Raw genomic sequence first — 26,057 nt, forward strand, 5'->3', positions numbered from 1 at the left:
AAATATCCTCAGATGAAATCTGGAAAGAAGCTTTCTGAGAAACTGCTTAGTGTTCTGTGAATTCATCTCACAGAGTTACATCTGTGTTTCGTAGATCTCTTTGCTAGCCTTATTTCTGTGGAGTCTGAGAACAGATATTTCGGATCCCTTTGAAGACTATAGGGCCAAAGGAAATATCCTCCGATAACAAAGAGAAAGAAGCTTTCTGAGAAACTTCTTTGTGTTCTGTGAAATCATCTCACAGAGTTACAGCTTTCCCCTCAGGAAGCCTTTCGCTAAGACAGTTCTTGTGGAATTGGCAAAGTGATATTTGGAAGCCCATAGAGGGCTATGGTGAAAAAGCATATATCCTCAGATGAAATCTGGAAAGAAGCTTTCTGAGAAACTGCTCTGTGATGTGTTACTTCCACTCACAGAGTTACATCTGTATTTCGTGGATCTCTTTGCTAGCCTTCTTTCTGTGGAATCTGAGAACAGATATTTCGGATCCCTTTGAAGACTATAGGGCCAAAGAAAATATCCTCCGATAACAAAGAGAAAGAAGCTTTCTGAGAAACTTCTTTGTGTTCTGTGAAATCATCTCACAGAGTTACAGCTTTCCCCTCAAGAAGCCTTTCGCTAAGACAGTTCTTGTGGAATTGGCAAAGTGATATTTGGAAGCCCATAGAGGGCTATGATGAAAAAGGAAATATCCTCAGATGAAATCTTTAAAGAAGCTTTCTGAGAATCTGCTCTGAGATGTGTGACTTCCACTCACAGAGTTACATCTGTATTTCGTGGATCTCTTTGCTAGCCTTATTTCTGTGGAATCTGAGAACAGATATTTCGGATCCCTTTGAAGACTATAGGGCCAAAGGAAATATCCTCCGATAACAAAGAGAAAGAAGCTTCCTGAGAAACTTCTTTGTGTTCTGTGAAATCATCTCACAGAGTTACAGCATTCCCCTCAAGAAGCCTTTCGCTAAGACAGTTCTCGTGGAATTGGCAAAGTGATATTTGGAAGCCCATAGAGGGCTATGGTGAAAAAGGAAATATCCTCACATGAAATCTGGAAAGAAGCTTTCAGAGAATCTGCTTAGTGTTCTGTGAATTCATCTCACAGAGTTACATCTGTGTTTCGTACGTCTCTTTGCTAGCCTTATTTCTGTGGAATCTGAGAACAGATATTTCGGATCCCTTTGAAGACTATAGGGCCAAAGGAAATATCCTCCGATAACAAAGAGAAAGAAGCTTTCTGAGAAACTTCTTTGTGTTCTGTGAAATCATCTCACAGAGTTACAGCTTTCCCCTCAGGAAGCCTTTCGCTAAGACAGTTCTTGTGGAATTGGCAAAGTGATATTTGGAAGCCCATAGAGGGCTATGGTGAAAAAGGAAATATCCTCAGATGATATCTGGAAAGAAGCTTTCTGAGAAACTGCTCTGTGATGTGTGACTTCCACTCACAGAGTTACATCTGTATTTCGTGGATCTCTTTGCTAGCCTTATATGTGTGGAATCTGAGAACAGATATTTCGGATCCCTTTGAAGACTATAGGGCCAAAGGTAATATCCTCCGATAACAAAGAGAAAGAAGCTTTCTGAGAAACTTCTTTGTGTTCTGTGAAATCATCTCACAGAGTTACAGCTTTCCCCTTAAGAAGCCTTTCGCTAAGACAGTTCTTGTGGAATTGGCAAAGTGATATTTGGAAGCCCATAAAGGGCTATGGTGAAAAAGGAAATATCCTCAGATGAAATCTGGAAAGAAGCTTTCTGAGAAACTGCTTAGTATTCTGTGAATTCATCTCACAGAGTTACATCTGTGTTTCGTAGATCTCTTTGCTAGCCTTATTTCTGTGGAATCTGAGAACAGATATTTCGGATCCCTTTGAAGACTATAGGGCCAAAGGAAATATCCTCCGATAACAAAGAGAAAGAAGCTTTCTGAGAAACTTCTTTGTGTTCTGTGAAATCATGTCACAGAGTTACAGCTTTCCCCTCAAGAAGCCTTTCGCTAAGACAGTTCTTGTGGAATTGGCAAAGTGATATTTGGAAGCCCATAGAGGGCTATGGTGAAAAAGGAAATATCCTCAGATGAAATCTGGAAAGAAGCTTTCAGAGAAACTGCTTAGTGTTCTGTGAATTCATCTCACAGAGTTACATCTGTGTTTCGTACGTCTCTTTGCTAGCCTTATTTCTGTGGAATCTGAGAACAGATATTTCGGATCCCAATGAAGACTATAGGGCCAAAGGAAATATCCTCCGATAACAAAGAGAAAGAAGCTTTCTGAGAAACTTCTTTGTGTTCTGTGAAATCATCTCACAGAGTTACACCTTTCCCCTCAAGAAGCCTTTCGCTAAGACAGTTCTTGTGGAATTGGCAAAGTGATATTTGGAAGCCCATAGAGGTCTATGGTGAAAAAGGAAATATCCTCAGATGAAATCTGGAAAGAAGCTTTCAGAGAAACTGCTTAGTGTTCTGTGAATTCATCTCACAGAGTTACATCTGTGTTTCGTACGTCTCTTTGCTAGCCTTATTTATGTGGAATCTGAGAACAGATATTTCGGATCCCTTTGAAGACTATAGGGCCAAAGGAAATATCCTCCGATAACAAAGAGAAAGAAGCTTTGAGACACTTCTTTGTGTTCTGTGAAATCATCTCACAGAGTTACAGCTTTTCCCTCAAGAAGCCTTTCGCTAAGACAGTTCTTGTGGAATTGGCAAAGTGATATTTGGAAGCCCATAGAGGGCTATGGTGAAAAAGGAAATATCCTCAGATGAAATCTGGAAAGAAGCTTTCAGAGAAACTGCTTAGTGTTCTGTGAATTCATCTCACAGAGTTACATCTGTGTTTCGTAGGTCTCCTTGCTTGCCTTATTTCTGTGGAATCTAAGAACAGATATTTCGGATCCCTTTGAAGACTATAGGGCCAAAGGAAATATCCTCCGATAACAAAGAGAAAGAAGCTTTCTGAGAAACTTCTTTGTGTTCTGTGAAATCATCTGACAGAGTTACAGCTTTCCCCTCAAGAAGCCTTTCGCTAAGACAGTTCTTGTGGAATTGGCAAAGTGATATTTGGAAGCCCATAGAGGGCTATGGTGAAAAAGGAAATATCCTCAGATGAAATCTGGAAAGAAGCTTTCTGAGAAACTGCTTAGTGTTCTGTGAATTCATCTCACAGAGTTACATCTGTGTTTCGTAGATCTCTTTGCTAGCCTTATTTGTGTGGAATCTGAGAACAGATATTTCGGATCCCTTTGAAGACTATAGGGCCAAAGGAAATATCCTCCGATAACAAAGAGAAAGAAGCTTTCTGAGAAATTTCTTTGTGTTCTGTGAAATCATCTCACAGAGTTACAGCTTTCCCCTCAGGAAGCCTTTCGCTAAGACAGTTCTTGTGGAATTGTCAAAGTGATATTTGGAAGCCCAAAGAGGGCTGTGGTGAAAAAGCATATATCCTCAGATGAAATCTGGAAAGAAGCTTTCTGAGAAACTGCTCTGTGATGTGTTACTTCCACTCACAGAGTTACATCTGTATTTCGTGGATCTCTTTGCTAGCCTTCTTTCTGTGGAATCTGAGAACAGATATTTCGGATCCCTTTGAAGACTATAGGGCCAAAGGAAATATCCTCCGATAACAAAGAGAAAGAAGCTTTCTGAGAAACTTCTTTGTGTTCTGTGAAATCATCTCACAGAGTTACAGCTTTCCCCTCAAGAAGCCTTTCGCTAAGACAGTTCTTGTGGAATTGGCAAAGTGATATTTGGAAGCCCATAGAGGGCTATGGTGAAAAGGCATATATCCTCAGATGAAATCTGGAATGAAGCTTTCAGAGAAACTGCTTAGTGTTCTGTGAATTCATCTCACAGAGTTACATCTTTGTTTCGTAGGTCTCTTTGCTAGCCTTATTTCTGTGGAATCTGAGAAGAGATATTTCGGATCCCTTTGAAGACTATAGGGCCAAAGGAAATATCCTCCGATAACAAAGAGAGAGAAGCTTTCTGAGAAACTTCTTTGTGTTCTGTGAAATCATCTCACAGAGTTACAGCTTTCCCCTCAAGAAGCCTTTCGCTAAGACAGTTCTTGTGGAATTGGCAAAGTGATATTTGGAAGCCCATAGAGGGCTATGGTGAAAAAGGAAATATCCTCAGATGAAATCTGGAAAGAAGCTTTCAGAGAAACTGCTTAGTGTTCTGTGAATTCATCTCACAGAGTTACATCTGTGTTTCGTAGATCTCTTTGCTAGCCTTATTTCTGTGGAATCTGAGAACAGATATTTCGGATCCCTTTGAAGACTATAGGGCCAAAGGAAATATCCTCCGATAACAAAGAGAAAGAAGCTTTCTGAGAAACTTCTTTGTTTTCTGTGAAATCATCTCACAGAGTTACAGCTTTCCCCTCAAGAAGCCTTTCGCTAAGACAGTTCTTGTGGAATTGGCAAAGTGATATTTGGAAGCCCATAGAGGGCTATGGTGAAAAAGGAAATATCCTCAGATGAAATCTGGAAAGAAGCTTTCAGAGAAACTGCTTAGTGTTCTGTGAATTTATCTCAAAGAGTTACATCTGTGTTTCGTACGTCTCTTTGCTAGCCTTATTTCTGTGGAATCTGAGAACAGATATTTCGGATCCCTTTGAAGACTATAGGGCCAAAGGAAATATCCTCCGATAACAAAGAGAAAGAAGCTTTCTGAGAAACTTCTTTGTGTTCTGTGAAATCATCTCACAGAGTTACAGCTTTCCCCTCAAGAAGCCTTTCGCTAAGACAGTTCTTGTGGAATTGGCAAAGTGATATTTGGAAGCCCCTAGAGGGCTGTGGTGAAAAAGGAAATATCCTCAGATGAAATCTGGAAAGAAGCTTTCAGAGAAACTGCTTAGTGTTCTGTGAATTCATCTCACAGAGTTACATTTGTGTTTCGTAGGTCTCTTTGCTAGCCTTATTTCTGTGGAATCTAAGAACAGATATTTCGGATCCCTTTGAAGACTATAGGGCCAAAGGAAATATCCTCCGATAACAAAGAGAAAGAAGCTTTCTGAGAAACTTCTTTGTGTTCTGTGAAATCATCTGACAGAGTTACAGCTTTCCCCTCAAGAAGCCTTTCGCTAAGACAGTTCTTGTGGAATTGACAAAGTGATATTTGGAAGCCCATAGAGGGCTATGTTGAAAAAGGAAATATCCTCAGATGAAATCTGGAAAGAAGCTTTCTGAGAAACTGCTTAGTGTTCTGTGAATTCATCTCACAGAGTTACATCTGTGTTTCGTAGATCTCTTTGCTAGCCTTATTTGTGTGGAATCTGAGAACAGATATTTCGGATCCCTTTGAAGACTATAGGGCCAAAGGAAATATCCTCCGATAACAAAGAGAAAGAAGCTTTCTGAGAAACTTCTTTGTGTTCTGTGAAATCATCTCACAGAGTTACAGCTTTCCCCTCAGGAAGCCTTTCGCTAAGACAGTTCTTGTGGAATTGGCAAAGTGATATTTGGAAGCCCATAGAGGGCTATGGTGAAAAAGCATATATCCTCAGATGAAATCTGGAAAGAAGTTTTCTGAGAAACTGCTCTGTGATGTGTTACTTCCACTCACAGAGTTACATCTGTATTTCGTGGATCTCTTTGCTAGGCTTCTTTCTGTGGAATCTGAGAACAGATATTTCGGATCCCTTTGAAGACTATAGGGCCAAAGGAAATATCCTCCGATAACAAAGAGAAAGAAGCTTTCTGAGAAACTTCTTTGTGTTCTGTGAAATCATCTCACAGAGTTACAGCTTTCCCCTCAAGAAACCTTTCGCTAAGACAGTTCTTGTGGAATTGGCAAAGTGATATTTGGAAGCCCATAGAGGGCTATGGTGAAAAAGGAAATATCCTCAGATGAAATCTGGAAAGAAGCTTTCAGAGAAACTGCTTAGTGTTCTGTGAATTCATCTCACAGAGTTCCATCTTTGTTTCGTAGGTCTCTTTGCTAGCCTTATTTCTGTGGAATCTGAGAAGAGATATTTCGGATCCCTTTGAAGACTATAGGGCCAAAGGAAATATCCTCCGATAACAAAGAGAAAGAAGCTTTCTGAGAAACTTCTTTGTGTTCTGTGAAATCATCTCACAGAGTTACAGCTTTCCCCTCAAGAAGCCTTTCGCTAAGACAGTTCTTGTGGAATTGGCAAAGTGATATTTGGAAGCCCATAGAGGGCTATGGTGAAAAAGCATATATCCTCAGATGAAATCTGGAAAGAAGCTTTCAGAGAAACTGCTTAGTGTTCTGTGAATTCATCTCACAGAGTTACATCTTTGTTTCGTAGGTCTCTTTGCTAGCCTTATTTCTGTGGAATCTGAGAAGAGATATTTCGGATCCCTTTGAAGACTATAGGGCCAAAGGAAATATCCTCCGATAACAAAGAGAAAGAAGCTTTCTGAGAAACTTCTTTGTGTTCTGTGAAATCATCTCACAGAGTTACAGCTTTCCCCTCAAGAAGCCTTTCGCTAAGACAGTTCTTGTGGAATTGGCAAAGTGATATTTGGAAGCCCATAGAGGGCTATGGTGAAAAAGGAAATATCCTCAGATGAAATCTGGAAAGAAGCTTTCTGAGAAACTGCTTAGTGTTCTGTGAATTCATCTCACAGAGTTACATCTGTGTTTCGCAGATCTCTTTGCTAGCCTTATTTCTGTGGAATCTGAGAACAGATATTTCGGATCCCTTTGAAGACTATAGGGCCAAAGGAAATATCCTCCGATAACAAAGAGAAAGAAGCTTTCTGAGAAACTTCTTTGTGTTCTGTGAAATCATCTCACAGAGTTACAGCTTTCCCCTCAGGAAGCCTTTCGCTAAGACAGTTCTTGTGGAATTGGCAAAGTGATATTTGGAAGCTTATAGAGGGCTATGGTGAAAAAGCATATATCCTCAGATGAAATCTGGAAAGAAGCTTTCTGAGAAACTGCTCTGTGATGTGTTACTTCCACTCACAGAGTTACATCTGTATTTCGTGGATCTCTTTGCTAGCCTTCTTTCTGTGGAATCTGAGAACAGATATTTCGGATCCCTTTGAAGACTATAGGGCCAATGGAAATATCCTCCGATAACAAAGAGAAAGAAGCTTTCTGAGAAACTTCTTTGTGTTCTGTGAAATCATCTCACAGAGTTACAGCTTTCCCCTCAAGAAGCCTTTCGCTAAGACAGTTCTTGTGGAATTGGCAAAGTGATATTTGGAAGCCCATAGAGGGCTATGGTGAAAAAGGAAATATCCTCAGATGAAATCTGGAATGAAGCTTTCAGAGAAACTGCTTAGTGTTCTGTGAATTCATCTCACAGAGTTACATCTTTGTTTCGTAGGTCTCTTTGCTAGCCTTATTTCTGTGGAATCTGAGAACAGATATTTCGGATCCCTTTGAAGACTATAGGGCCAAAGGAAATATCCTCCGATAACAAAGAGAGAGAAGCTTTCTGAGAAACTTCTTTGTGTTCTGTGAAATCATCTCACAGAGTTTCAGCTTTCCCCTCAAGAAGCCTTTCGCTAAGACAGTTCTTGTGGAATTGGCAAAGTGATATTTGGAAGCCCATAGAGGGCTATGGTGAAAAAGGAAATATCCTCAGATGAAATCTGGAAAGAAGCTTTCTGAGAAACTGCTTAGTGTTCTGTGAATTCATCTCACAGAGTTACATCTGTGTTTCGTAGATCTCTTTGCTAGCCTTATTTCTGTGGAATCTGAGAACAGATATTTCGGATCCCTTTGAAGACTATAGGGCCAAAGGAAATATCCTCCGATAACAAAGAGAAAGAAGCTTTCTGAGAAACTTCTTTGTTTTCTGTGAAATCATCTCACAGAGTTACAGCTTTCCCCTCAAGAAGCCTTTCGCTAAGACAGTTCTTGTGGAATTGGCAAAGTGATATTTGGAAGCCCATAGAGGGCTATGGTGAAAAAGGAAATATCCTCAGATGAAATCTGGAAAGAAGCTTTCAGAGAAACTGCTTAGTGTTCTGTGAATTCATCTCAAAGAGTTACATCTGTGTTTCGTACGTCTCTTTGCTAGCCTTATTTCTGTGGAATCTGAGAACAGATATTTCGGATCCCTTTGAAGACTATAGGGCCAAAGGAAATATCCTCCGATAACAAAGAGAAAGAAGCTTTCTGAGAAACTTCTTTGTGTTCTGTGAAATCATCTCACAGAGTTACAGCTTTCCCCTCAAGAAGCCTTTCGCTAAGACAGTTCTTGTGGAATTGGCAAAGTGATATTTGGAAGCCCCTAGAGGGCTATGGTGAAAAAGGAAATATCCTCAGATGAAATCTGGAAAGAAGCTTTCAGAGAAACTGCTTAGTGTTCTGTGAATTCATCTCACAGAGTTACATTTGTGTTTCGTAGGTCTCTTTGCTAGCCTTATTTCTGTGGAATCTAAGAACAGATATTTCGGATCCCTTTGAAGACTATAGGGCCAAAGGAAATATCCTCCGATAACAAAGAGAAAGAAGCTTTCTGAGAAACTTCTTTGTGTTCTGTGAAATCATCTGACAGAGTTACAGCTTTCCCCTCAAGAAGCCTTTCGCTAAGACAGTTCTTGTGGAATTGACAAAGTGATATTTGGAAGCCCATAGAGGGCTATGTTGAAAAAGGAAATATCCTCAGATGAAATCTGGAAAGAAGTTTTCTGAGAAACTGCTTAGTGTTCTGTGAATTCATCTCACAGAGTTACATCTGTGTTTCGTAGATCTCTTTGCTAGCCTTATTTGTGTGGAATCTGAGAACAGATATTTCGGATCCCTTTGAAGACTATAGGGCCAAAGGAAATATCCTCCGATAACAAAGAGAAAGAAGCTTTCTGAGAAACTTCTTTGTGTTCTGTGAAATCATCTCACAGAGTTACAGCTTTCCCCTCAAGAAACCTTTCGCTAAGACAGTTCTTGTGGAATTGGCAAAGTGATATTTGGAAGCCCATAGAGGGCTATGGTGAAAAAGGAAATATCCTCAGATGAAATCTGGAAAGAAGCTTTCAGAGAAACTGCTTAGTGTTCTGTGAATTCATCTCACAGAGTTCCATCTTTGTTTCGTAGGTCTCTTTGCTAGCCTTATTTCTGTGGAATCTGAGAAGAGATATTTCGGATCCCTTTGAAGACTATAGGGCCAAAGGAAATATCCTCCGATAACAAAGAGAAAGAAGCTTTCTGAGAAACTTCTTTGTGTTCTGTGAAATCATCTCACAGAGTTACAGCTTTCCCCTCAAGAAGCCTTTCGCTAAGACAGTTCTTGTGGAATTGGCAAAGTGATATTTGGAAGCCCATAGAGGGCTATGGTGAAAAAGCATATATCCTCAGATGAAATCTGGAAAGAAGCTTTCAGAGAAACTGCTTAGTGTTCTGTGAATTCATCTCACAGAGTTACATCTGTGTTTCGTAGATCTCTTTGCTAGCCTTATTTCTGTGGAATCTGAGAACAGATATTTCGGATCCCTTTGAAGACTATAGGGCCAAAGGAAATATCCTCCGATAACAAAGAGAAAGAAGCTTTCTGAGAAACTTCTTTGTTTTCTGTGAAATCATCTCACAGAGTTACAGCTTTCCCCTCAAGAAGCCTTTCGCTAAGACAGTTCTTGTGGAATTGGCAAAGTGATATTTGGAAGCCCATAGAGGGCTATGGTGAAAAAGGAAATATCCTCAGATGAAATCTGGAAAGAAGCTTTCAGAGAAACTGCTTAGTGTTCTGTGAATTCATCTCAAAGAGTTACATCTGTGTTTCGTACGTCTCTTTGCTAGCCTTATTTCTGTGGAATCTGAGAACAGATATTTCGGATCCCTTTGAAGACTATAGGGCCAAAGGAAATATCCTCCGATAACAAAGAGAAAGAAGCTTTCTGAGAAACTTCTTTGTGTTCTGTGAAATCATCTCACAGAGTTACAGCTTTCCCCTCAAGAAGCCTTTCGCTAAGACAGTTCTTGTGGAATTGGCAAAGTGATATTTGGAAGCCCCTAGAGGGCTATGGTGAAAAAGGAAATATCCTCAGATGAAATCTGGAAAGAAGCTTTCAGAGAAACTGCTTAGTGTTCTGTGAATTCATCTCACAGAGTTACATTTGTGTTTCGTAGGTCTCTTTGCTAGCCTTATTTCTGTGGAATCTAAGAACAGATATTTCGGATCCCTTTGAAGACTATAGGGCCAAAGGAAATATCCTCCGATAACAAAGAGAAAGAAGCTTTCTGAGAAACTTCTTTGTGTTCTGTGAAATCATCTGACAGAGTTACAGCTTTCCCCTCAAGAAGCCTTTCGCTAAGACAGTTCTTGTGGAATTGACAAAGTGATATTTGGAAGCCCATAGAGGGCTATGTTGAAAAAGGAAATATCCTCAGATGAAATCTGGAAAGAAGCTTTCTGAGAAACTGCTTAGTGTTCTGTTAATTCATCTCACAGAGTTACATCTGTGTTTCGTAGATCTCTTTGCTAGCCTTATTTGTGTGGAATCTGAGAACAGATATTTCGGATCCCTTTGAAGACTATAGGGCCAAAGGAAATATCCTCCGATAACAAAGAGAAAGAAGCTTTCTGAGAAACTTCTTTGTGTTCTGTGAAATCATCTCACAGAGTTACAGCTTTCCCCTCAGGAAGCCTTTCGCTAAGACAGTTCTTGTGGAATTGGCAAAGTGATATTTGGAAGCCCATAGAGGGCTATGGTGAAAAAGCATATATCCTCAGATGAAATCTGGAAAGAAGCTTTCTGAGAAACTGCTCTGTGATGTGTTACTTCCACTCACAGAGTTACATCTGTATTTCGTGGATCTCTTTGCTAGGCTTCTTTCTGTGGAATCTGAGAACAGATATTTCGGATCCCTTTGAAGACTATAGGGCCAAAGGAAATATCCTCCGATAACAAAGAGAAAGAAGCTTTCTGAGAAACTTCTTTGTGTTCTGTGAAATCATCTCACAGAGTTACAGCTTTCCCCTCAAGAAACCTTTCGCTAAGACAGTTCTTGTGGAATTGGCAAAGTGATATTTGGAAGCCCATAGAGGGCTATGGTGAAAAAGGAAATATCCTCAGATGAAATCTGGAAAGAAGCTTTCAGAGAAACTGCTTAGTGTTCTGTGAATTCATCTCACAGAGTTCCATCTTTGTTTCGTAGGTCTCTTTGCTAGCCTTATTTCTGTGGAATCTGAGAAGAGATATTTCGGATCCCTTTGAAGACTATAGGGCCAAAGGAAATATCCTCCGATAACAAAGAGAAAGAAGCTTTCTGAGAAACTTCTTTGTGTTCTGTGAAATCATCTCACAGAGTTACAGCTTTCCCCTCAAGAAGCCTTTCGCTAAGACAGTTCTTGTGGAATTGGCAAAGTGATATTTGGAAGCCCATAGAGGGCTATGGTGAAAAAGCATATATCCTCAGATGAAATCTGGAAAGAAGCTTTCAGAGAAACTGCTTAGTGTTCTGTGAATTCATCTCACAGAGTTACATCTTTGTTTCGTAGGTCTCTTTGCTAGCCTTATTTCTGTGGAATCTGAGAAGAGATATTTCGGATCCCTTTGAAGACTATAGGGCCAAAGGAAATATCCTCCGATAACAAAGACAAAGAAGCTTTCTGAGAAACTTCTTTGTGTTTTGTGAAATCATCTCACAGAGTTACAGCTTTCCCCTCAAGAAGCCTTTCGCTAAGACAGTTCTTGTGGAATTGGCAAAGTGATATTTGGAAGCCCATAGAGGGCTATGGTGAAAAAGGAAATATCCTCAGATGAAATCTGGAAAGAAGCTTTCTGAGAAACTGCTTAGTGTTCTGTGAATTCATCTCACAGAGTTACATCTGTGTTTCGCAGATCTCTTTGCTAGCCTTATTTCTGTGGAATCTGAGAACAGATATTTCGGATCCCTTTGAAGACTATAGGGCCAAAGGAAATATCCTCCGATAACAAAGAGAAAGAAGCTTTCTGAGAAACTTCTTTGTGTTCTGTGAAATCATCTCACAGAGTTACAGCTTTCCCCTCAAGAAGCCTTTCGCTAAGACAGTTCTTGTGGAATTGGCAAAGTGATATTTGGAAGCCCATAGAGGGCTATGGTGAAAAAGGAAATATCCTCAGATGAAATCTGGAAAGAAGCTTTCTGAGAAACTGCTTAGTGTTCTGTGGATTTGTCTCACAGAGTTACATCTGTGTTTCGTAGATCTCTTTGCTAGCCTTATTTCTGTGGAATCTGAGAACAGATATTTCGGATCCCTTTGAAGACTATAGGGCCAAAGGAAATATCCTCCGATAACAAAGAGAAAGAAGCTTTCTGAGAAACTTCTTTGTGTTCTGTGAAATCATCTCACAGAGTTACAGCTTTCCCCTCAGTAAGCCTTTCGCTAAGACAGTTCTTGTGGAATTGGCAAAGTGATATTTGGAAGCTTATAGAGGGCTATGGTGAAAAAGCATATATCCTCAGATGAAATCTGGAAAGAAGCTTTCTGAGAAACTGCTCTGTGATGTGTTACTTCCACTCACAGAGTTACATCTGTATTTCGTGGATCTCTTTGCTAGCCTTCTTTCTGTGGAATCTGAGAACAGATATTTCGGATCCCTTTGAAGACTATAGGGCCAATGGAAATATCCTCCGATAACAAAGAGAAAGAAGCTTTCTGAGAAACTTCTTTGTGTTCTGTGAAATCATCTCACAGAGTTACAGCTTTCCCCTCAAGAAGCCTTTCGCTAAGACAGTTCTTGTGGAATTGGCAAAGTGATATTTGGAAGCCCATAGAGGGCTATGGTGAAAAAGGAAATATCCTCAGATGAAATCTGGAATGAAGCTTTCAGAGAAACTGCTTAGTGTTCTGTGAATTCATCTCACAGAGTTACATCTTTGTTTCGTAGGTCTCTTTGCTAGCCTTATTTCTGTGGAATCTGAGAAGAGATATTTCGGATCCCTTTGAAGACTATAGGGCCAAAGGAAATATCCTCCGATAACAAAGAGAGAGAAGCTTTCTGAGAAACTTCTTTGTGTTCTGTGAAATCATCTCACAGAGTTACAGCTTTCCCCTCAAGAAGCCTTTCGCTAAGACAGTTCTTGTGGAATTGGCAAAGTGATATTTGGAAGCCCATAGAGGGCTATGGTGAAAAAGGAAATATCCTCAGATGAAATCTGGAAAGAAGCTTTCTGAGAAACTGCTTAGTGTTCTGTGAATTCATCTCACAGAGTTACATCTGTGTTTCGTAGATCTCTTTGCTAGCCTTATTTCTGTGGAATCTGAGAACAGATATTTCGGATCCCTTTGAAGACTATAGGGCCAAAGGAAATATCCTCCGATAACAAAGAGAAAGAAGCTTTCTGAGAAACTTCTTTGTTTTCTGTGAAATCATCTCACAGAGTTACAGCTTTCCCCTCAAGAAGCCTTTCGCTAAGACAGTTCTTGTGGAATTGGCAAAGTGATATTTGGAAGCCCATAGAGGGCTATGGTGAAAAAGGAAATATCCTCAGATGAAATCTGGAAAGAAGCTTTCAGAGAAACTGCTTAGTGTTCTGTGAATTCATCTCAAAGAGTTACATCTGTGTTTCGTACGTCTCTTTGCTAGCCTTATTTCTGTGGAATCTGAGAACAGATATTTCGGATCCCTTTGAAGACTATAGGGCCAAAGGAAATATCCTCCGATAACAAAGAGAAAGAAGCTTTCTGAGAAACTTCTTTGTGTTCTGTGAAATCATCTCACAGAGTTACAGCTTTCCCCTCAAGAAGCCTTTCGCTAAGACAGTTCTTGTGGAATTGGCAAAGTGATATTTGGAAGCCCATAGAGGGCTATGGTGAAAAAGGAAATATCCTCAGATGAAATCTGGAAAGAAGCTTTCAGAGAAACTGCTTAGTGTTCTGTGAATTCATCTCAAAGAGTTACATCTGTGTTTCGTACGTCTCTTTGCTATCCTTATTTCTGTGGAATCTGAGAACAGATATTTCGGATCCCTTTGAAGACTATAGGGCCAAAGCAAATATCCTCCGATAACAAAGAGAAAGAAGCTTTCTGAGAAACTTCTTTGTGTTCTGTGAAATCATCTCACAGAGTTACAGCTTTCCCCTCAAGAAGCCTTTCGCTAAGACAGTTCTTGTGGAATTGGCAAAGTGATATTTGGAAGCCCCTAGAGGGCTATGGTGAAAAAGGAAATATCCTCAGATGAAATCTGGAAAGAAGCTTTCAGAGAAACTGCTTAGTGTTCTGTGAATTCATCTCACAGAGTTACATTTGTGTTTCGTAGGTCTCTTTGCTAGCCTTATTTCTGTGGAATCTAAGAACAGATATTTCGGATCCCTTTGAAGACTATAGGGCCAAAGGAAATATCCTCCGATAACAAAGAGAAAGTAGCTTTCTGAGAAACTTCTTTGTGTTCTGTGAAATCATCTGACAGAGTTACAGCTTTCCCCTCAAGAAGCCTTTCGCTAAGACAGTTCTTGTGGAATTGACAAAGTGATATTTGGAAGCCCATAGAGGGCTATGTTGAAAAAGGAAATATCCTCAGATGAAATCTGGAAAGAAGCTTTCTGAGAAACTGCTTAGTGTTCTGTGAATTCATCTCACAGAGTTACATCTGTGTTTCGTAGATCTCTTTGCTAGCCTTATTTGTGTGGAATCTGAGAACAGATATTTCGGATCCCTTTGAAGACTATAGGGCCAAAGGAAATATCCTCCGATAACAAAGAGAAAGAAGCTTTCTGAGAAACTTCTTTGTGTTCTGTGAAATCATCTCACAGAGTTACAGCTTTCCCCTCAGGAAGCCTTTCGCTAAGACAGTTCTTGTGGAATTGGCAAAGTGATATTTGGAAGCCCATAGAGGGCTATGGTGAAAAAGCATATATCCTCAGATGAAATCTGGAAAGAAGCTTTCTGAGAAACTGCTCTGTGATGTGTTACTTCCACTCACAGAGTTACATCTGTATTTCGTGGATCTCTTTGCTAGGCTTCTTTCTGTGGAATCTGAGAACAGATATTTCGGATCCCTTTGAAGACTATAGGGCCAAAGGAAATATCCTCCGATAACAAAGAGAAAGAAGCTTTCTGAGAAACTTCTTTGTGTTCTGTGAAATCATCTCACAGAGTTACAGCTTTCCCCTCAAGAAACCTTTCGCTAAGACAGTTCTTGTGGAATTGGCAAAGTGATATTTGGAAGCCCATAGAGGGCTATGGTGAAAAAGGAAATATCCTCAGATGAAATCTGGAAAGAAGCTTTCAGAGAAACTGCTTAGTGTTCTGTGAATTCATCTCACAGAGTTCCATCTTTGTTTCGTAGGTCTCTTTGCTAGCCTTATTTCTGTGGAATCTGAGAAGAGATATTTCGGATCCCTTTGAAGACTATAGGGCCAAAGGAAATATCCTCCGATAACAAAGAGAAAGAAGCTTTCTGAGAAACTTCTTTGTGTTCTGTGAAATCATCTCACAGAGTTACAGCTTTCCCCTCAAGAAGCCTTTCGCTAAGACAGTTCTTGTGGAATTGGCAAAGTGATATTTGGAAGCCCATAGAGGGCTATGGTGAAAAAGCATATATCCTCAGATGAAATCTGGAAAGAAGCTTTCAGAGAAACTGCTTAGTGTTCTGTGAATTCATCTCACAGAGTTACATCTTTGTTTCGTAGGTCTCTTTGCTAGCCTTATTTCTGTGGAATCTGAGAAGAGATATTTCGGATCCCTTTGAAGACTATAGGGCCAAAGGAAATATCCTCCGATAACAAAGAGAAAGAAGCTTTCTGAGAAACTTCTTTGTGTTCTGTGAAATCATCTCACAGAGTTACAGCTTTCCCCTCAAGAAGCCTTTCGCTAAGACAGTTCTTGTGGAATTGGCAAAGTGATATTTGGAAGCCCATAGAGGGCTATGGTGAAAAAGGAAATATCCTCAGATGAAATCTGGAAAGAAGCTTTCTGAGAAACTGCTTAGTGTTCTGTGAATTCATCTCACAGAGTTACATCTGTGTTTCGCAGATCTCTTTGCTAGCCTTATTTCTGTGGAATCTGAGAACAGATATTTCGGATCCCTTTGAAGACTATAGGGCCAAAGGAAATATCCTCCGATAACAAAGAGAAAGAAGCTTTCTGAGAAACTTCTTTGTTTTCTGTGAAATCATCTCACAGAGTTACAGCTTTCCCCTCAAGAAGCCTTTCGCTAAGACAGTTCTTGTGGAATTGGCAAAGTGATATTTGGAAGCCCATAGAGGGCTATGGTGAAAAAGGAAATATCCTCAGATGAAATCTGGAAAGAAGCTTTCTGAGAAACTGCTTAGTGTTCTGTGGATTTGTCTCACAGAGTTACATCTGTGTTTCGTAGATCTCTTTGCTAGCCTTATTTCTGTGGAATCTGAGAACAGATATTTCGGATCCCTTTGAAGACTATAGGGCCAAAGGAAATATCCTCCGATAACAAAGAGAAAGAAGCTTTCTGAGAAACTTCTTTTTGTTCTGTGAAATCATCTCACAGAGTTACACCTTTCCCCTCAGGAAGCCTTTCGCTAAGACAGTTCTTGTGGAATTGGCAAAGTGATATTTGGAAGCTTATAGAGGGCTATGGTGAAAAAGCATATATCCTCAGATGAAATCTGGAAAGAAGCTTTCTGAGAAACTGCTCTGTGATGTGTTACTTCCACTCACAGAGTTACATCTGTATTTCGTGGATCTCTTTGCTAGCCTTCTTTCTGTGGAATCTGAGAACAGATATTTCGGATCCCTTTGAAGACTATAGGGCCAAAGGAAATATCCTCCGATAACAAAGAGAAAGAAGCTTTCTGAGAAACTTCTTTGTGTTCTGTGAAATCATCTCACAGAGTTACAGCTTTCCCCTCAAGAAGCCTTTCGCTAAGACAGTTCTTGTGGAATTGGCAAAGTGATATTTGGAAGCCCATAGAGGGCTATGGTGAAAAAGGAAATATCCTCAGATGAAATCTTTAAAGAAGCTTTCTGAGAAACTGCTCTGAGATGTGTGACTTCCACTCACAGAGTTACATCTGTATTTCGTGGATCTCTTTGCTAGCCTTATTTCTGTGGAATCTGAGAAGAGATATTTCGGATCCCTTTGAAGACTATAGGGCCAAAGGAAATATCCTCCGATAACAAAGAGAAAGAAGGTTTCTGAGAACCTTCTTTGTGTTTTCTGAAATCATCTCACAGAGTTACAGCTTTCCCCTCAAGAAGCCTTTCGCTAAGACAGTTCTTGTGGAATTGGCAAAGTGATATTTGGAAGCCCATAGAGGGCTATGGTGAAAAAGGAAATATCCTCAGATGAAATCTGGAAAGAAGCTTTCAGAGAAACTGCTTAGTGTTCTGTGAATTCATCTCACAGAGTTAAATCTGTGTTTCGTACGTATCTTTGCTAGCCTTATTTCTGTGGAATCTGAGAACAGATATTTCGCATCCCTTTGAAGACTGTAGGGCCAAAGGAAATATCCTCAGATAACAAAGAGAAAGAAGCTTTCTGAGAAACTTCTTTGTGTTCTGTGAAATCATCTCACAGAGTTACAGCTTTCCCCTCAAGAAGCCTTGCGCTAAGACAGTTCTTGTGGAATTGGCAAAGTGATATTTGGAAGCCCATAGAGGGCTATGGTGAAAAAGGAAATATCCTCAGATGAAATCTGGAAAGAGGCTTTCTGAGAAACTGCTTAGTGTTCTGTGAATTCATCTCACAGAGTTACATCTGTGTTTCGTACGTCTCTTTGCTAGCCTTATTTCTGTGGAATCTGAGAACAGATATTTCGGATCCCTTTGAAGACTATAGGGCCAAAGGAAATATCCTCCGATAACAAAGAGAAAGAAGCTTTCTGAAAAACTTCTTTGTGTTCTGTGAAATCATCTCACAGAGTTACAGCTTTTCCCTCAAGAAGCCTTTCGCTAAGACAGTTCTTGTGGAATTGGCAAAGTGATATTTGGAAGCCCATAGAGGGCTATGGTGAAAAAGGAAATATCCTCAGATGAAATCTGGAAAGAAGCTTTCTGAGAAACTGCTCTGTGATGTGTGACTTCCACTCACAGAGTTACATCTGTATTTCGTGGATCTCTTTGGTAGCCTTATTTCTGTGGAATCTGAGAACAGATATTTCGGATCCCTTTGAAGACTATAGGGCCAAAGGAAATATCCTCCGATAACAAAGAGAAAGAAGCTTTCTGAGAAACTTCCTTGTGTTCTGTGAAATCATCTCACAGAGTTACAGCTTTCCCCTCAAGAAGCCTTTCGCTAAGACAGTTCTTCTGGAATTGGCAAAGTGATATTTGGAAGCCCATAGAGGGCTATGGTGAAAAAGGAAATATCCTCAGATGAAATCTGGAAAGAAGCTTTCTGAGAAACTGCTTAGTGTTCTGTGAATTCATCTCACAGAGTTACATCTGTGTTTCGTAGATCTCTTTGCTAGCCTTATTTCTGTGGAATCTGAGAACAGATATTTCGGATCCCTTTGAAGACTATAGGGCCAAAGGAAATATCCTCCGATAACAAAGAGAAAGAAGCTTTCTGAGAAACTTCCTTGTGTTCTGTGAAATCATCTCACAGAGTTACAGCTTTCTCCTCAAGAAGCCTTTCGCTAAGACAGTTGTTGTGGAATTGGCAAAGTGATATTTGGAAGCTCATAGAGTTCTAGGGTGAAAAAGGAAGTATCCTCAGATGAAATCTGGAAAGAAGCTTTCTGAGAAACTGCTTAGTGTTCTGTGAATTCATCTCACAGAGTTACATCTGTGTATCGTAGGTCTCTTTGCTAGCCTTATTTCTGTGGAATCTGAGAAACAGATATTTCGGATACCTTTGAAGAATATAGGGCCAAAGGAAATTTCCTCCGATAACAAAGATAAAGAAGCTTTCTGAGAAACTTCTTTGTGTTTTCTGAAATCATCTCACAGAATTACAGCTTTCCCCTCAAGAAGCCTTTCGCTAAGACAGTTCTTGTGGAATTGGCAAAGTGATATTTGGAAGCCCATAGAGGGCTATGGTGAAAAAGGAAATATCCTCAGATGAAATCTGGAAAGAAGCTTTCTGAGAAACTGCTCTGTGATGTGTTACTTCCACTCACAGAGTTACATCTGTATTTCGTGGATCTCTTTACTAGCCTTCTTTCTGTGGAATCTGAGAACAGATATTTCGGATCCCTTTGAAGACTATAGGGCCAAAGGAAATATCCTCCGATAACAAAGAGAAGGAAGCTTTCTGAGGAACTTCTTTGTGTTCTGTGAAATCATCTCATAGAGGTACAGCTTTCCCCTCAAGAAGCCTTTCGCTAAGACAGTTCTTGTGGAATTGGCAAAGTGATATTTGGAAGCCCATAGAGGGCTATGGTGAAAAAGGAAATATCCTCAGATGAAATCTTTAAAGAAGCTTTCTGAGAAACTGCTCTGTGATGTGTGACTTCCACTCACAGAGTTACATCTGTATTTCGTGGATCTCTTTGCTAGCGTTATTTCTGTGGAATTTGAGATCAGATATTTCGGATCCCTTTGAAGACTATAGGGCCAAAGGAAATATCCTCGGATAACAAAGAGAAAGAAGCTTTCTGAGAAACTTCCTTGTGTTCTGTGAAATCATCTCACAGAGTTACAGCTTTCCCCTCAAGAAGCCTTTCGCTAAGACAGTTCTTGTGGAATTGGCAAAGTGATATTTGGAAGCCCATAGAGGGCTATGGTGAAAAAGGAAATATCCTCAGATGAAATCTGGAAAGAAGCTTTCTGAGAAACTGCTTAGTGTTCTGTGAATTCATCTCACAGAGTTACATCTGTGTTTCGTAGATCTCTTTGCTAGCCTTATTTCTGTGGAATCTGAGAACAGATATTTCGGATCCCTTTGAAGACTATAGGGCCAAAGGAAATATCCTCCGATAACAAAGAGAAAGATGCTTTCTGAGAAACTTCCTTGTGTTCTGTGAAATCATCTCACAGAGTTACAGCTTTCTCCTCAAGAAGCCTTTCGCTACGACAGTTCTTGTGGAATTGGCAAAGTGATATTTGGAACCTCATAGTGGGCTAGGGTGAAAAAGGAAATATCCTCAGATGAAATCTGGAAAGAAGCTTTCTGAGAAACTGCTTAGTGTTCTGTGAATTCATCTCACAGAGTTACATCTGTGTTTCGTAGATCTCTTTGCTAGCCTTATTTCTGTGGAATCTGAGAACAGATATTTCGGATCCCTTTGAAGACTATAGGGCCAAAGGAAATATCCTCCGATAACAAAGGGAAAGAAGCTTTCTGAGAAACTTCTTTGTGTTTTCTGAAATCATCTCACAGAGTTACAGCTTTCTCCTCAAGAAGCCTTTCGCTAAGACAGTTCTTGTGGAATTGGCAAAGTGATATTTGGAAGCCCATAGAGGGCTATGGTGAAAAAGGAAATATCCTCAGATGAAAACTGGAAAGAAGCTTTCAGAGGAACTGCTTAGTGTTCTGTGAATTCATCTCACAGAGTTAAATCTGCGTTTCGTACGTATCTTTGCTAGCCTTATTTCTGTGGAATCTGAGAACAGATATTTCGGATCCCTTTGAAGACTATAGGGCCAAAGGAAATATCCTCCGATAACAAAGAGAAAGAAGCTTTCTGAGAAACTTCTTTGTGTTCTGTGAAATCATCTCACAGAGTTACAGCTTTCCCCTCAAGAAGCCTTTCGCTAAGACAGTTCTTGTGGAATTGGCAAAGTGATATTTGGAAGCCCATAGAGGGCTATGGTGAAAAAGGAAATATCCTCAGATGAAATCTGGAAAGAAGCTTTCTGAGAAACTGCTTAGTGTTCTGTGAATTCATCTCACAGAGTTACACCTGTGTTTCGTAGATCTCTTTGCTAGCCTTATTTCTGTGGAATCTGAGAACAGATATTTCGGATCCCTTTGAAGACTATAGGGCCAAAGGAAATATCCTCCGATAACAAAGAGAAAGAAGCTTTCTGAGAAACTTCTTTGTGTTCTGTGAAATCAGCTCACAGAGTTACAGCGTTCCCCTCAAGAAGCCTTTCGCTAAGACAGTTCTTGTGGAATTGGCAAAGTGATATTTGGAAGCCCATAGAGGGCTATGGTGAAAAAGGAAATATCCTCAGATGAAATCTGGAAAGAAGCTTTCAGAGAAACTGCTTAGTGTTCTGTGAATTCATCTCACAGAGTTACATCTGTGTTTCGTAGGACTCTTTGCTGGCCTTATTTCTGTGGAATCTGAGAAGAGATATTTCGGATCCCTTTGAAGACTATAGGGCCAAAGGAAATATCCTCCGATAACAAAGAGAAAGAAGCTTTCTGAGAAACTTCCTTGTGTTCTGTGAAATCATCTCACAGAGTTACAGCTTTCCCCTCAAGAAGCCTTTCGCTAAGACAGTTCTTGTGGAATTGGCAAAGTGATATTTGGAAGCCCATAGAGGGCTATGGTGAAAAAGGAAATATCCTCAGATGAAATCTGGAAAGATACTTTCTGAGAAACTGCTTAGTGTTCTGTGAATTCATCTCACAGAGTTACATCTGTGTTTCGTAGATCTCTTTGCTAGCCTTATTTCTGTGGAATCTGAGAACAGATATTTCGGATCCCTTTGAAGACTATAGGGCCAAAGGAAATATCCTCCGATAACAAAGAGAAAGAAGCTTTCTGAGAAACTTCCTTGTGTTCTGTGAAATCATCTCACAGAGTTACAGCTTTCTCCTCAAGAAGCCTTTCGCTAAGACAGTTCTTGTGGAATTGGCAAAGTGATATTTGGAACCTCATAGTGGGCTAGGGTGAAAAAGGAAATATCCTCAGATGAAATCTGGAAAGAAGCTTTCTGAGAAACTGCTTAGTGTTCTGTGAATTCATCTCACAGAGTTACATCTGTGTTTCGTAGATCTCTTTGCTAGCCTTATTTCTGTGGAATCTGAGAACAGATATTTCGGATCCCTTTGAAGACTATAGGGCCAAAGGAAATATCCTCCGATAACAAAGGGAAAGAAGCTTTCTGAGAAACTTCTTTGTGTTTTCTGAAATCATCTCACAGAGTTACAGCTTTCCCCTCAAGAAGCCTTTCGCTAAGACAGTTCTTGTGGAATTGGCAAAGTGATATTTGGAAGCCCATAGAGGGCTATGGTGAAAAAGGAAATATCCTCAGATGAAAACTGGAAAGAAGCTTTCAGAGAAACTGCTTAGTGTTCTGTGAATTCATCTCACAGAGTTAAATCTGTGTCTCTTACGTATCTTTGCTAGCATTATTTCTGTGGAATCTGAGAACAGATATTTCGGATCCCTTTGAAGACTATAGGGCCAAAGGAAATATCCTCCGATAACAAAGAGAAAGAAGCTTTCTGAGAAACTTCTTTGTGTTCTGTGAAATCATCTCACAGAGTTACAGCTTTCCCCTCAAGAAGCCTTTCGCTAAGACAGTTCTTGTGGAATTGGCAAAGTGATATTTGGAGGCCCATAGAGGGCTATGATGAAAAAGGAAATCTCCTCAGATGAAATCTGGAAAGAAGCTTTCTGAGAAACTGCTTAGTGTTCTGTGAATTCATCTCACAGAGTTACATCTGTATTTCGTACGTCTCTTTCCTAGCCTTATTTCTGTGGAATCTGAGAACAGATATTTCGGATCCCTTTGAAGACTATAGGGCCAAAGGAAATATCCTCCGATAACAAAGAGAAAGAAGCTTTCTGAGAAACTTCTTTGTGTTCTGTGAAATCATCTCACAGAGTTACAGCTTTCCCCTCAAGAAGCCTTTCGCTAAGACAGTTCTTGTGGAATTGGCAAAGTGATATTTGGAAGCCCATAGAGGGCTATGGTGAAAAAGGAAATATCCTCAGATGAAATCTGGAAAGAAGCTTTCTGAGAAACTGCTTAGTGTTCTGTGAATTCATCTCACAGAGTTACAACTGTGTTTCGTAGATCTCTTTACTAGCCTTATTTGTGTGGAATCTGAGAACAGATATTTCGGATCCCTTTGAAGACTATAGGGCCAAAGGAAATATCCTCCGATAACAAAGAGAAAGAAGCTTTCTGAGAAACTTCTTTGTGTTCTGTGAAATCATCTCACAGAGTTACAGATTTCCCCTGAAGAAGCCTATCGCTAAGACAGTTCTTGTGGAATTGGCAAAGTGATATTTGGAAGCCCATAGAGGGCTATGGTGAAAAAGGAAATATCCTCAGATGAAATCTGGAAAGAAGCTTTCTGAGAAACTGCTTAGTGTTCTGTGAATTCATCTCACAGAGTTACATCTGTGTTTCGTAGATCTCTTTGCTAGCCTTATTTGTGTGGAATCTGAGAACAGATATTTCGGATCCCTTTGAAGACTATAGGGCCAAAGGAAATATCCTCCGATAACAAAGAGAAAGAAGCTTTCTGAGAAACTTCTTTGTGTTCTGTGAAATCATCTCACAGAGTTACAGCTTTCCCCTCAAGAAGCCTTTCGCTAAGACAGTTCTTGTGGAATTGGCAAAGTGATATTTGGAAGCCCATAGAGGGCTATGGTGAAAAAGGAAATATCCTCAGATGAAATCTGGAAAGAAGATTTCTGAGAAACTGCTTAGTGTTCTGTGAATTCATCTCACAGAGTTACACCTGTGTTTCGTAGATCTCTTTGCTAGCCTTATTTCTGTGGAATCTGAGAACAGATATTTCGGATCCCTTTGAAGACTATAGGGCCAAAGGAAATATCCTCCGATAACAAAGAGAAAGAAGCTTTCTGAGAAACTTCTTTGTGTTCTGTGAAATCATCTCACAGAGTTACAGCTTTCCCCTCAAGAAGCCTTTCGCTATGACAGTTCTTGTGGAATTGGCAAAGTGATATTTGGAAGCCCATAGAGGGCTATGGTGAAAAAGGAAATATCCTCAGATGAAATCTGGAAAGAAGCTTTCTGAGAAACTGCTTAGTGTTCTGTGAATTCATCTCACAGAGTTACATCTGTGTTTCGTAGATCTCTTTGCTAGCCTTATTTCTGTGGAATCTGAGAACAGATATTTCGGATCCCTTTGAAGACTATAGGGCCAAAGGAAATATCCTCCGATAACAAAGAGAAAGAAGCTTTCTGAGAAACTTCTTTGTGTTCTGTGAAATCATCTCACAGAGTTACAGCTTTCCCCTCAAGAAGACTTTCGCTAAGACAGTTCTTGTGGAATAGGCAAAGTGATATTTGGAACCTCATAGTGGGCTAGGGTGAAAAAGGAAATATCCTCAGATGAAATTTGGAAAGAAGCTTTCTGAGAAACTGCTTAGTGTTCTGTGAATTCATCTCACAGAGTTACATCTGTGTTTCGTAGATCTCTTTGCTAGCCTTATTTCTGTGGAATCTGAGAACAGATATTTCCGATCCCTTTGAAGACTATAGGGCCAAAGGAAATATCCTCCGATAACAAAGGGAAAGAAGCTTTCTGAGAAACTTCTTTGTGTTTTCTGAAATCATCTCACAGAGTTACAGCTTTCCCCTCAAGAAGCCTTTCGCTAAGACAGTTCTTGTGGAATTGGCAAAGTGATATTTGGAAGCCCATAGAGGGCTATGGTGAAAAAGGAAATATCCTCAGATGAAAACTGGAAAGAAGCTTTCAGAGAAACTGCTTAGTGTTCTCTGAATTCCTCTCACAGAGTTAAATCTGCGTTTCGTGCGTATCTTTGCTAGCCTTATTTCTGTGGAATCTGAGAACAGATATTTCGGATCCCTTTGAAGACTATAGGGCCAAAGGAAATATCCTCCGATAACAAAGAGAAAGAAGCTTTCTGAGAAACTTCTTTGTGTTCTGTGAAATCATCTCACAGAGTTACAGCTTTCCCCTCAAGAAGCCTTTCGCTAAGACAGTTCTTGTGGAATTGGCAAAGTGATATTTGGAAGCCCATAGAGGGCTATGGTGAAAAAGGAAATATCCTCAGATGAAATCTGGAAAGAAGCTTTCTGAGAAACTGCTTAGTGTTCTGTGAATTCATCTCACAGAGTTACATCTGTGTTTCGTACGTCTCTTTGCTAGCCTTATTTCTGTGGAATCTGAGAACAGATATTTCGGATCCCTTTGAAGACTATAGGGCCAAAGGAAATATCCTCCGATAACAAAGAGAAAGAAGCTTTCTGAGAAACTTCTTTGTGTTCTGTGAAATCATCTCACAGAGTTACAGCTTTCCCCTCAAGAAGCCTTTCGCTAAGACAGTTCTTGTGGAATTGGCAAAGTGATATTTGGAAGCCCATAGAGAGCTATGGTGAAAAAGGAAATATCCTCAGATGAAATCTGGAAAGAAGCTTTCTGAGAAACTGCTTAGTGTTCTGTGAATTCATCTCACAGAGTTACATCTGTGTTTCGTAGATCTCTTTGCTAGCCTTATTTGTGTGGAATCTGAGAACAGATATATCGGATCCCTTTGAAGACTATAGGGCCAAAGGAAATATCCTCCGATAACAAAGAGAAAGAAGCTTTCTGAGAAACTTCTTTGTGTTCTGTGAAATCATCTCACAGAGTTACAGCTTTCCCCTGAAGAAGCCTATCGCTAAGACAGTTCTTGTGGAATTGGCAAAGTGATATTTGGAAGCCCTTAGAGGGCTATGGTGAAAAAGGAAATATCCTCAGATGAAATCTGGAAAGAAGCTTTCTGAGAAACTGCTTAGTGTTCTGTGAATTCATCTCACAGAGTTACATCTGTGTTTCGTAGATCTCTTTGCTAGCCTTATTTCTGTGGAATCTGAGAACAGATATTTCGGATCCCTTTGAAGACTATAGGGCCAAAGGAAATATCCTCCGATAACAAAGGGAAAGAAGCTTTCTGAGAAACTTCTTTGTGTTTTCTGAAATCATCTCACAGAGTTACAGCTTTCCCCTCAAGAAGCCTTTCGCTAAGACAGTTCTTGTGGAATTGGCAAAGTGATATTTGGAAGCCCATAGAGGGCTATGGTGAAAAAGGAAATATCCTCAGATGAAAACTGGAAAGAAGCTTTCAGAGAAACTGCTTAGTGTTCTGTGAATTCATCTCACAGAGTTAAATCTGTGTTTCGTACGTATCTTTGCTAGCCTTATTTCTGTGGAATCTGAGAACAGATATTTCGGATCCCTTTGAAGACTATAGGGCCAAAGGAAATATCCTCCGATAACAAAGAGAAAGAAGCTTTCTGAGAAACTTCTTTGTGTTCTGTGAAATCATCACACAGAGTTACAGCTTTCCCCTGAAGAAGCCTATCGCTAAGACAGTTCTTGTGGAATTGGCAAAGTGATATTTGGAAGCCCATAGAGGGCTATG

This window comes from Macaca fascicularis, chromosome 11, assembly GCF_037993035.2.
Source record: "Macaca fascicularis isolate 582-1 chromosome 11, T2T-MFA8v1.1".
NCBI lineage: Eukaryota > Metazoa > Chordata > Mammalia > Primates > Cercopithecidae > Macaca > Macaca fascicularis.